General features: G+C 41.0%; 1 long non-coding RNA gene across 1 annotated transcript in view; it reads right to left on the minus strand.

Moving 5' to 3' along the window:
- Positions 1-13,200, minus strand: part of LOC145508065 (uncharacterized) — a 157,496-nt gene that overhangs the window by 104,337 nt on the left and 39,959 nt on the right. The gene's annotated exons all lie outside the window — the stretch shown is intronic.

Genomic DNA, 13,200 nt, shown 5'->3' on the forward strand with positions numbered 1-13,200 from the left:
GGTGCTACTTCACTGTTTGATCTAAGTTGTAGCTATATCACAGTGATCACTTTTTAATAATTCTCAAGCTACATACACTTCCTGTTCGCGGACTTTTCTGTTTATATAATTAAAAAAAAAAGTTCATTATAAAAAGTTTTTTGTTTCATTCAGTTAATATCTCCTGGGCAGGCACTATATCCAAAGGCGCACACCCAGTATTGCATCTAGGAGTGGTGTATGTGTGTGCTCAGTCATGTGTGACTCTTTCTGACCCCATGGACTGTAGCCCGCCAGGTTCCTCTGTCCATGGGATTCTCCAGGCAAGAATATTGGAGTGGGCCACCATTTCTGTCTCCAGGGGATCTTCTCCAGCTAGGGATCAAACCTACGTCTCTTGCATCTCCTGCATTGGCAGGTGGGTTCTTTACCACTGCATCACCCAGGAAGCCCCTATGAGTGGCAAATGATACAAAACCAATCAATAGCATGTATTCAAACTTGACTGTTTACCAGGCACCATTGTAGGCACTGAGCAAACAAAACTCCTTGCCCTGGTTTCTCCTCTAAAGGAGTTTCATGTCTTGTGGAGGAGATACACACTTGACATCACGGTACTTATGATGATAATAAGTGCCATGCTGGAGACATATTTGGTTCTATTCAGTACATACCAAGAGACCCGCCCACATCTGGTGACTCAGGGGAAGGTCTATTTTCAAAGAGAGGAAATTATAGATGAACTCTGAGGATGCAAGAGAGCCAACAAACTGAAGACAGAAAGAAAAGTGATGAACGGCAATAAGCATGCCCACCTGAGGACTTTACAGAGTGCCGTTCTGAGAACAGTCTCTGTGTGTGCATAGAATTGGGCAGCAGGGCCCTGAAGACTGTGTTGAACATTGTTTTTTTTCCCCAAAGAGCAATGGAACTCCATTAACAAGTTAGTAAATAGCCTATCAAATCTACATTTAAATGCATCACCTCTACTACAGAAATGCTAATGGATTGGAGTGGTGGTTTGCAAACACTTTTTGAAAAGGGTGAGCTCATACATTTATTGGGCTTTTCTGGGCCACAAGGTCTCTGTCACAACTACCCAACCAGGCTTCTGAAGAGAACATCTGTAACAAACCTGTAAACACATGGATGTAGCTACAGTCCAGTTAGATTTCATTTGTAATAATAGGTGGTGGGAATTCAGACTTTAGTCTGCCAACTCTGGAAGAGAGAAGTACATGGGAATACTTATTAAGCTGCTGTGGTGGTCTAGTTAAGAAACAAAAGTAACTTGGTCTAAGGTACTGGTGGTTGATAAGAAGAGAGAAATGCAACCCACATACTGGCTGTGTTTACCAGCTCCCAGTTCACATAAGATGTCTTGCATCCTTATCTTACTATTTGTGAAAATTCCAACACACTCCCCAAGTTTTGGACCATTCTAAGCAACTCACATTAATGTTGTTATTTTCGGCTCTGAGGTTCTACATACAAGCAAATGTTTCAGTGTATAGAACATTATCATATAGATAATGTGGAGGAGCCTGGCAGGCTATCCATGGAGTCGCAAAGAGTCGACATGACTGAGCGACTAACATACTAGATCATGATACCTTCCTGCACAATGAGGTCTTTTTTTCTAGAGTAACTGAAGTTCAAGTCATCCCCATTTAGTACTTTTTCATGGTAATGTCTGCTTACAAATGATTTTTTGAATGTACAAACATCACTGAAATTTGTGGGAAAATAGGTTAGGTGGAGTTTATCTGGCTCAGATTGTAAAGAATCTGCCTGCAATGCAGGATACCTGGGTTTGATCCCTGGGTCAAGAAGACCCCCTGGAGAAAGGAATGGCAACCCACTTCAGAATTCTTGCCTGGAGAGTCCCATGGACACAGGAGCCTGGCAGATTACAGTCCATGGGGTCGCAAAGAGTGGGACATGACTGAGTAACTAACACTTATCATAGGAACTCTAAAATTCCTATGCATAATTTTCTTAATGTATCTATGATCACAATGTCCTATGCACAACATCTAACCTCTCTTAAACTCATTACTATGTTAATAAACTCTTAAAATGATTTTGGTTAACTTTAATTGCATGATGAAAAACTCAGCACTGGCCACAGGATTGGCAAAGGTCAGTTTTCATTCCAATCCCAAAGAAGAGAAATGCCTAAGAATGTTCAAGCCACCACACAATTGTACTCATTTCACATGCTAGCAAGGTAATGCTCAAAATCCTTCAAGCTAGGCTCCAACAATATATATGTGAACCAAGAACTTTCAGATGTACAAGCTGGATTTAGAAAAGGAAGAGGAAATTGAAAGTGAAAGTCACTCAGCTGTGTCCGACTCTTTGCACCCCCAGGGACTATACAGTCCATGGAATTCTCCAGGCCAGAATACTGGAGTGGGTAGCCTTTCCCTTCTCCAGGGGATCTTCCCAACCCAGGGATTGAATCCAGGTCTCTGGCACTACAGGTGGATTCTTTACCAGCTGAGCCATAAGGGAAGCCCAAAGGTAGAGGAACCAGAGATTAAATTGCAACATCTGTTGGATCATAGAAAAAGCAAAGGAATTCCAGGAAAAAAAAAAAAATCTACTTCTGCTTCATTGACTACACTAAAGCCTTTGACTGTGTGCTACTGCTGCTAAGGCGCTTCAGTCATGTCCAACTCTGTGAGACTCCATGGACTGCAGCCTACCAGGCTCCTCTGTCCACAGGATTCTCTAGGCAAGAATACTGGTTGCTATTTCCTTCTCCAATTTGACTGTGTGGATCACTACAAACTGTGGAAATTTTGCACTCTTATTCAAGGTAATATTGGAAGTTTCAGGCAGAGCAATTAGGTGAGAATAAATATTAAAAGGCATCCAAATTAGAAGAGAAGTGATGCTGTCACTATTTACAGATGATATGATTAAATAGAGAAAACCCTGAAGACACCACAAAAAGCTGTATTCATTAAAATAATGAATACAGTAAATTTGAAGGACACAAAATCAACATATAAAAATCTGTTGCATTTCAATACATTAACAATGAGGTAGCCAAAAAAGAAAATAAGATAACAATCACATTTACAATAGCAAAAAAAGAATAAAATACCTAGAAATAAATTTAACCAAGGAGGTGAAAGACTTGTACACTTAAAACTATAACTTGTTGAAAAAAATTGAAGAAAACATAATAAATGGAAAGACAATTCTTGCTCATGAATTAGAAGAATTAACATGGTTAAAATATCCATATACCTAAATCTCTTATGGCTGTGTGGCCTCCTCACTTGTGGAAAAATCAGTTATGCACTTATGAATTAATAACTAAAGTCTACACATAAGGATGTTACTTCTAAAATCCTTGCTGAACACAGACATGGCAAAAAAATCAAAAGAGACTCAAGAACTGCACCTTGTTTTACCCTTTCTTCTTTATTACTATTCTTGGGTCATGATATAATTATTCTAAGGTCATTCTTAGATTATTCCAGCCAGTAGTCACTGCCAACAATCTCACCAACTACTGGATGGTGTCATTTATTTGCAGGCACTCTGGTTTCTGCCACCTGGGAAGTGGCTCAGAAGTAAAGAATCTGCCTGTATGCAGGAGACCTGGGCCTGCAAGATCCCCTGGAGAAGGAAATGGCAACTCACTCCAGTATTCTTGTCTGGAGAACTCCATGGACAGAGAAGCCTAGCAGGCTATGGCCCACGGTGTCACAAAGAGTTGGACATGACTGAGCAACTAATCTTTCCTTTTTTATATATTAATAATTACAGCGAAAAATTTCCATTTGGAAATGACCTACGTGGATAAATGATCTTAAATCAACCTATGACTTTGTTGTGTTCATTTCTCTTATAAAAAAAGAGATAAGTGTATTCTATCAGTATATTAATTATATTCTATTAATCAAACTATATTCTATTATTAATCACAATTCTGATTTTGAAATCAACACCCTTCATAAGGTAGTGGGCCAATGCTATCTGGAAAAGAGTAACAGAAATTCCAGTATGTAACCCAGCACACATAAGGCCTTGGTTCTCACCTGGTGTCTGGGCCCCCATGTATCTTGCCCTGATACTGTTTTCTTTGTGACGAAGATCTGGCTCTGTTTGCCTTCGACAAGCAGCTTAGCACTTGAAGGGCAGCAGTCTCAGACTTGTCTGTGGTTTTTGTTTTTGCTTTTTTTTATATGGACCATTTTTAAAGTCTTTGTTGGATTTGTTATGATATTATTTCTGCTCTATGTTTTGGTTTTTCAGCCATGAGGCATGTGGGATCCTAGTTTCCCAACCAGGGATTGAACTTGCTCTTCCTGTGTTGGAAGGTGACGTCTTAACCTCTGGACTACCAGGGAAGTCCCAGAAACCCTATGTTTTTTGATTGGTGAATCCAATCCATCTATACTTAGGGCCATTATTTACACATGAGGAATTATACTGCCATTTTACCTTTTACTTTCTTATTGCTCTCTGTCATCATTATTATTTATTTTTCCTTGTGCTTCTGTCTGACATTTTGCTTTGGTGGCTACTATGTTTTTCTCAATTTCCTCTTTTTTTAAAATGTTTTGTGTCATTGGTTTAGATTTATGTTGTGTGGTTACCACGATGCTTATCTCAAATATCTCACAGATAAAATATGCCTTTTTATGCTGAGATTAATCTTATCTTCCTTGACCTATATGGATCCCATCATTTTCCTCTTCTTCTATTGTGGTGTTGTCTCAAATTATTCCTTTTTATGTCACATTTTTTTAAAACCAAATTGAAGTAGCTATAGTTATTTTTTCTGCTTTCCCCCCTCCTAGTTATGCTATGGAAGTAAAATATTAGTTGCTCAATTGTGTCTGGCTCTCCGTGACCTTATAGACCATAGCCCTCCAGACTCCCCTGTCCATGGCATTCTCCAGTCAAGAATACTAGAGTGGGTTGCCATTCCCTTCTCCAGGTGATCTTCCCAACCCAGGGACTGAACCCAGGTCTCTTGCATTATAGGCAGATTCTTTACTGTCTGAGCCACCAGAGAAGTCCTGCTATAATAGTGTCTAAAACCTATTCAGATAAATAGAAAATTGCAACTCTTTATCATCTTACTCAAAGTTTTACTTACTTTTGGCTTTTTGTTTCTGATAGAAGAGCTCCTTCTAATATCTTTACGTAGGTAGGTCTAGTGTTGATAAACTCCTTCAGCCTCTCTTATTGTTTTTGCCTAGGAAAGTCTTTATTTCTCCTTCATATCTGAGTAATAACTTTGTTGGATGGAGTATGTTTGACTGACAGGTTTTATCATTCAGTATTTTGAGAATGTTACACCATTCTCTCTCTTGGACTGTAGAGTTTCTGCTGAGAAATCTTCTGATAGCCTAAGAGGCATTCCTTTGTAGGTTACCATTTTACCTGTTTTTAAAAATCTTTGCTATTAAGTTTTGATAGTTTTAACATCATAATCTCAGCAAATGTCTTTTTGCTTTCAGTTCAGTTCAGTCGCTCAGTCATGTCCGACTCTTTGTGACTCCGTGGACTGCAGCATGTCAGATCTACCCGTCCTTCACAACTCCCAGAGTTTACTCAAACTCATGTCCATTGAGACGATGATGTCACCCAACCATCTCATCCTCTGTCATCCCCTTCTCCTCCAGCCTTCAATCTTTCCCAGCATCAGGGTCTTTTCCAATGAGTCAGTTCTTCCCATCAGGTGGCCAAAGTATTGGAGTTTCAGCTTCAGCATCAGTCCTTCCAATGAATATTCATGACTGATTTCCTTTAGGGTGGACTGGTTGGATCTCCATGCAGCCCAAGGGACTCTCAAGAGTCTTCTCCAACACCACAGTTCAAAAGCATCAATTCTTCGGCACTCAGCTTTCCTTATAGTCCAACTCTCACATCCATACATGATGACTGGAAAAACCACAGCTTTGACTATATGGACCTTTGTTGACAAAGTAATGTCTCTGCTTTTTAATATGCTAAGTTGGTCTTTGCATTGAGGTCATTAAAGCGGTCTCTTAGCCTCATGGACCCACACGTGTCTGCTTCCTTCCCAAGTTTGGGAAGTTCTCACTGGTTATTTCTTTAAATAAGCTATCTACTCCTTTCTATTTTCCTCTGGGACCCCCGTTTGTATAATGCTGCTATTCCTAGAAGAGACAGTCAGCTGTCATAGATTGTCCTCATTTTGAAAACTATCTTATTTCTCATTCCTCTTATCCTAGTATCGTTTCTAGGTTTCTATCATTGAACTCACTGATACTCTCTTCCATATGGTCTGCTCTATTTCCAATGCTTTCTAATGCATTCTTCATCTCATTTATTTAGTTCTTCAACTCTGCAACATATTATTTTTGAGTTTCAATCTCTTTGATGCAATACCCCTTCTATTCATTCATTTTATTCCTGAGCTCACTGAACTGCCCTTGTGAGTTTTCTTACAGATCACTGAGTTTCTTCATGATAGCTACTTTGAATTCTCTATCAGTATTTAGATCACAGTATTCTGTGAATTTCAATTTGGTTATTTAAGAACCATCATTATCTTTTTTTCAGTCTAGTATTACTGTGGTTCTTCATTTCTATATACTTGACTGCAGGTGCACTTGAAGTAGCTAAAGCAGCTAACACCTTTCTGAAAAGTGAAGCAAAAGTGGCCACCACTCTTTGCAGTCCCATGGACTTCAACCCACCAGGCTCCTCTGTCCATGGAATTCTCTAGGCAAGAATACTGGAGTGGGTAGCCATTCCCTTCTCCCGGGGATTTTCCTGACCCAGGGATCAAACCTTTGTCCCCTGCATTACAGGCAGTTTCTTTACCATCTGAGCCACCAGGGAAGCCCCAACTCCTTTCTAGTTGATTTTAAGAACTCAAAAGATCACAACGTGTGCTTAGTCATTCAGTCATGTTTGATTCTTTGGGACCCCATAGACTGTAGCCCACCAGGCTCCTCTGTCCATGGGGATTCTCCAGGCAAGAAAACTGGAGTGGGTTTCCATACCTTTCTCCAGGGGATCTTCCCAACCCAGGGAGATAACCCAGGTCTCCTGCATTGCAGGCGGATTCTGTACCCACTGAACCACGGGAGAAGCCCTCTCTTGCCTGACCTGCCTCTGATTGTACTTGGGAATTGGCAATTCCCACCCTCCACTCTGTCTGTCAGAGGCCTCACTATACCCTGTTATTGCTTCTTTGCCTTTGGGGTTTTTGCTGCCTCACTGCTGCCAGTGTCACTAGCATTGTTGCCTGCAGCACAAGGGTGGTGGGTCTTTGGCAGGGCCTGGGATCCTCCTCCTCTTCACAAGCTCCAAACCACAGGGGAAGGGAGAGGGGTGGGGGCAGCTGGGGTCGCTTGGGCACCTATGTTATGTACAGGGCTGTACATATAAGTTTGTCGGCTCCATTGCTGCAGGTGGGGAGATAGGGGTTGGAGTCATAGGCAACTCTGCACTGAAGGGACAGGCTCCCTGGTGCCCCTGCTTCTACTCCCCATGGCTATTGGTGCTGCTGCGATGAGGAGGTCAGGGTCATGGGTGTCATCTCCCCAGGTTCTCTGGGCTGGGGGCTCAGCTCCCACACCCAGAAGACAGGGATGACAAGCACTGCCTCAATGGTTTCCCTGCTCCCACCTCCCCTGCCAGACCCATATACAGATGTGTGGAATTCTCCAGCATCCTGGTGGGCTGAGCAGAGGCATCTTTGTTACCATAAGGATGTTTTATGATTGTAGATTGAAGGGGAATGTCAAAGAAAGCATCTCACTCTGCCATGCTACAGACATCACTCAGCGGCATAGGTTTATAAAAGGAAATACATTAATCCATCTGAAAACTGACACACAATAAGGAGAAGCAGACAAACACTACAAAAGGTGGAAGCTAGACAGTCTCTATCTGAAAGTGCCACAGTATCCTTGAGGCTTTGGTTTTCAACAATGTGGCAGTTGTACAATTTTTTTGTGGAGAAAAGGGAACCGTCTTGCACTGTTGGTGGGAATGTAAACTGATATAGCCACTATGCAGAAGAGTATGGAGGTTCCTTAAAAAAACTAAAATAGAAGTACTATATGTCCCAGCAATACCACTGAGCATATACCCTGAGAAAACCATAATTCAAAAACACACATGTATCCCAGTGTTCACTACAGCACTATTTACAACAGAAGGACATGGAAACAACCTGGATGACCATCAACAGATGAACGGATAAAGAAGATGCAGTACACATATGCGATGGAATACTACTCAGTCATAAAAACGAATGGAATTGGGTCATGTGTAGAGACGTGAGTAATCTACAGCTTGTCATTCAGAGTTAAGTGTGTCAGAAAGAGGAAAACAAATATTGTATATTAATGCATACGTTGGGAAAATATTGTATATTAATGCATATGCGGGATCTAGAAAAGTGGCATAGATGATAACTTTTGTGAAACAAATAGAGACACAGATGTAGAGAGTAAACTTATGGACACCAAGGGGAGAAAGTTGTGGGTGGAATGAATTGGGAGACTGATACTGACATATATACACTATTGATACTACGTATAAAATATATAATTAATGAGAAGCTACTGTATAGCACAGGGAACTCTATTCAGTGCTCTGTGGTGACCTGAATATGAAGGAAATTCAAAAAAGAGGGCATACATGTTTACATATAGCTGATTCAGTTTGCTGTACAGCAGAAACCAACACAACATTGTGAAGCAACTATAATACAATAAAAATTAATTTTAAAGAAGAATTATATTCTAAAATGTGACACATGTCCCCAAATAACCTCAACCATCCTTTTAAAGTTCACTCAAAGTCAATTTAAAATAGTAAACAATTTTCTACCATAATAAGCATTTTCATGGAGAAATTTAGCTGGTATCAATGAAACTAAGCCATGCCGTGTGGGGCCACCCAAGACGAATGGGTCATGGGGGAGAGGTCTGACAGAATGTGGTCCACTGGAGAAGGGCATGGCAAACCACTTCAGTATTCTTGCCTTGAGAACCCGTGAACAGTATGAAAAGGCAAAAATATAGGACACTGAAAGGTGAACTCCCCAGGTCAGTAAGTGCCCAATATGCTACTGGAAATCAGTGGAGAAATAACTCCAGAAAGAATGAAGGGATGGAGCCAAAGCAAAAACGATACCCAGCTGTGGATGTGACTGGTGATAGAAGCAAAGTCCAATGCTGTAAAGAGCAATATTGCATAGGAACCTGGAATGTTAGGTCCATGAATCAAGGAAAATTGGAAGTGGTCAAACAGGAGATGGCAAGAGTGAACGTCGACATTCTAGGAATCAGCAAACTAAGATGGACTGGAATGGGTGAATTTAACTCAGATGACCATTATATCTACTACTGTGGACAAGAATCCCTTAGAAGAAATGGAGTAGCCATCATGGTCAACAAAAGAGTCCAAAATGCAGTACTTGGAGGCAATCTCAAAAACGATAGAATGATCTCTGTTCGTTTCCAAGGCAAACCATTCAATATCACAGTAATCCAAGTCTATGCCCCGAACAGTAACACCGAAGAAGCTGAAGTTGAGCGGTTCTATGAAGACCTACAAGACTTTCTAGAACTAACATCCAAAAAAAAAAAAAAAAAAAAGATGTCCTTTTCATTATAGCGGACGGGAATGCAAAAGTAGGAAGTCAAGAAACACCTGGCGTAATAGGCAAATTTTGCCTTGGAGTACAGAATGAAGCAGGGCAAAGGCTAATAGAGATTTGCCATGAGAATGCACTGGTAATAGCAAACACCCTATTCCAACAACACAAGAGAAGACTCTACACGTGGACATCACCAGATGGTCAACACTGAAATCAGATTGATTATATTCTTTGCAGCCAAAGACAGAGAGGCTCTATACAGTCAGCAAAAACAAGACCAGGAGCTGACTGTGGCTCAGATCATGAACTCCTTATTGCCAAATTCAGACTTAAATCAAAGAAACTAGGGAAAACCACTAGACCATTCAGGTATGACCTAGATCAAATCCCTTAAGAGTATATAGAAGAAGTGACAAATAGATTTAAGGGACTAGATCTGATAGACAGAGTGCCTGATGAACTACGGACAGAGGTTCGTGACATTGTACAGGAGACAGGGATCAAGACAATCCCCATGGAAAAGAAATGCAAAAAAGCAAAATGCCTGCCTGAGGAGGCCTTATAGATAGCTGGGAAGAGAAGAGAAGCGAAAAGCAAAGGAGAAATGGAAAGATATTCCCATCTGAATGCAGAGTTCCAAAGAATAGCAAGGAGAGATAAGAAAGCCTTCTTCAGCGATCAATGCAAAGAAATAGAGGAAAAAAACAGATTGGGAAAGACTAGAAATCTCTTCAAGAAAATGAGAGATACCAAAGGAACATTTCATGCAAAGAGAGGCTCAATAAAGGACAGAAATGTTATGGACCTAACAGAAGCAGAAGATATTAAGAAGGGGTGGCTAGAATACACAGAAGAACTGGACAAAAAAGATCTCAATGTGTACTGATGTAAAACATTACAAACACTTGTGGAAAATTCTTTCTTCTTTCAAACATATTTTACAGCAATAATCATAATTAGGTACATATGTTAATGTGAATGAAAAGAGCACCGTTTTCCATATTGTCTCATATCACTAGGGGATTTTCAATTTTCTAGGTCAAATGCAAAGTTCAGATAAATCAATACATGAGTGTTATTTTCTTAGATGCAGTAAGTTATATGCATGCATGCTAAGTTGCTTCAGTCATGTCTGACTCTTAGCAACCCTCTGTCCATGGGATTCTCCAGGCAAGAATACTAGAGTGGGTTGCCACGCCCTTCTCCAGGGGATCTTCCCAACCCAGGGATCGAAACCGCGTCTCTTACATCTCCTGCATTGGCAGGCAGGTTCTTTGCCACTAGCACCACCTGGAAAGCCCCACAAGTGTTTGTAATGTTTTACATCAGTACACATTTAATTGTTGCTGTAGATAATTTATTTGTTTTACTAAGGTGATTTTCAAACTTTATGTTTAAGCAATAAAAGTTTCAGTAATGAAAAAAAAAAAAAGATCTCAATGACCCAGATAATCACGATGGTGTGATCACTCACCTAGAGCCAGACATCCTGGAAAGTGAAGTCAAGTGGGTCTTAGAAAGCATCACTACGAACAAAGCTAGTGGAGGTGATGGTATTCCAGTTGAGCTATTTCAAATCCTGAAAGATGATGCTGTGAAAGTGCTGCACCAGATATGCCAGCAAATTTGGAAAACTCAGCAGTGGCCACAGGACTGGAAAAGGTCAGTTTTCGTTCCAGTCTCAAAGAAAGGCAATGCCAAAGAATGCTCAAACTACCGCACAATTGCACTCATCTCACATGCTAGTAAAGTAATGCTCAAAATTCTCCAAGCAAGCCTTCAGCAATATGTGAACCGTGAACTTCCTGATATTCAAGCTAGTTTTAGAAAAGGCAGAAGAACCAGAGATCAAATTGCCAACAACTGGTGGATCATCGAAAAAGCAAGAGAGTTCCAGAAAAACATTTATTTCTGCTTTATTGACTATGCCAAAGCCTTTGACTGTGTGGATCACAATAAACTGTGGAAAATTCTGAAAGAGATGAGAACACCAGACCATCTGACCTGTCTCTTGAGAAACCTGTATGCAGGTCAGGAGGCAACAGTTAGAACTGCACATAGAACAACAGACTGGTTCCAAACAGGAAAAGGAGTACATCGAGGCTGTATATCGTCACACTGATTATTTAACTTATTTGCAGAGTACATCATATGAAAAGCTGGGCTAGAAGAAACACAAGCTAGAATCAAGATTGCCGGGAGAAATATCAATAACCTCAGATATGCAGATGACACCACCCTTATGGCAGAAAGTGAAGAAGAACTAAGGAGCCTCTTGATGAAAGTGAAAGAGGAGAGTGAAAAAGTTGGCTTAAAGCTCAACGTTCAAAAAACTAAGATCATGGCATCTGGTCCCATCGTTTCATGGGAGATAGATGGGGAATCAGTGGAAACAGTGTCAGACTTTAGTTTTTTGGGCTCGAAAATCACTGCTGATGGTGATTGCAGCCATGAAATTAAAAGACGCTTACTCCTTGGAAGGAAGGTTATGGCCAACCTAGATAGCATATTGAAAAGCAGAGATATTGCTTTGCCAACAAAAGTCCATCTAGTCAAGGCTATGGTTTTTCCAGTGGTCATGTATGGATGTGAGAGTTGGACGGTGAAGAAAGCTGAGCACCGCAGAATTGATGCTTTTGAACTGTGGTGTTGGAGAAGACTCTTGAGAGTCCCTTACAACTGCAAGGAGATCCAGTCAATCCATCCTAAAGGAGATCAATCCTGGGTTTTCATTGGAATGACTGATGTTTAAGCTGAAACTCCAATACTTTGGCCACCTGATGCAAAGAGTTGACTCATTGGAAAATATCCTAATGCTGGGTAGGATTGGGGGCGGGAGGAGAAGGGGACGACAGAGGATGAGATGGTTGGATGGCATCACTGACTCGATGGACATGGGTTTGGGTGGACTCCGGGAGTTGGTGATGGACAGGGAGGCCTGGCATGCTGCTATTCATGGGGTCGCAAAGAGTCGGACACGACTGAGCGCCTGAACTGAACTGAACTGAACTGATTTGAAATCATGTGGTGACTGCATTAGCTTGTTAAGCTGCCAAAATAAAGTACCACATCTACGTGCCTGAAACAACAGAAAGTCATTGTCTGATCATTCTGCAGGCTGGAAATCTGAGATCAAAAAAAGCCTGAAAACAATACCTCATCTGGTGTGCACTTAATTGTACAATTTTCATTCATAAAGTGAGTCTCTCTCTATGAGATAGTTTTCTATTTCTTATGTAACCAACTTAGTAGCAAAAAACAACGGAAACTTCATTTAATTCTATAGGTTAGAGTCTGACAGTGGTTTCACCAAGCTAAAAACTCAAGACTAGAAACCAACTGGGAGGCGTTCAGTGCCAGAGGCTCTGATGAAGAATGTCTCCTTACCTTTCCCAGCTGGCAGAGTTGCCCACCCTCCTCAGCAACTGTTCCCCTTCTGTCATCGTCGGTGTGATCAGCACTGCATCTCTGACCATTATTCTTCTGTTGTATCTCCTTCTGAATCTCTTCTGATGCCTTTCCCACTGCTGTTTATTCCCAGGTGGGAATAAACTATGCCCACCTGGAACATTCAGGCTAATCTCCAAATATTAAGGTCAGTTATG

The sequence above is a fragment of the Giraffa tippelskirchi genome, chromosome 1, assembly GCF_054371585.1.
Source record: "Giraffa tippelskirchi isolate mGirTip1 chromosome 1, T2T-mGirTip1v1.2.pri, whole genome shotgun sequence".
NCBI lineage: Eukaryota > Metazoa > Chordata > Mammalia > Artiodactyla > Giraffidae > Giraffa > Giraffa tippelskirchi.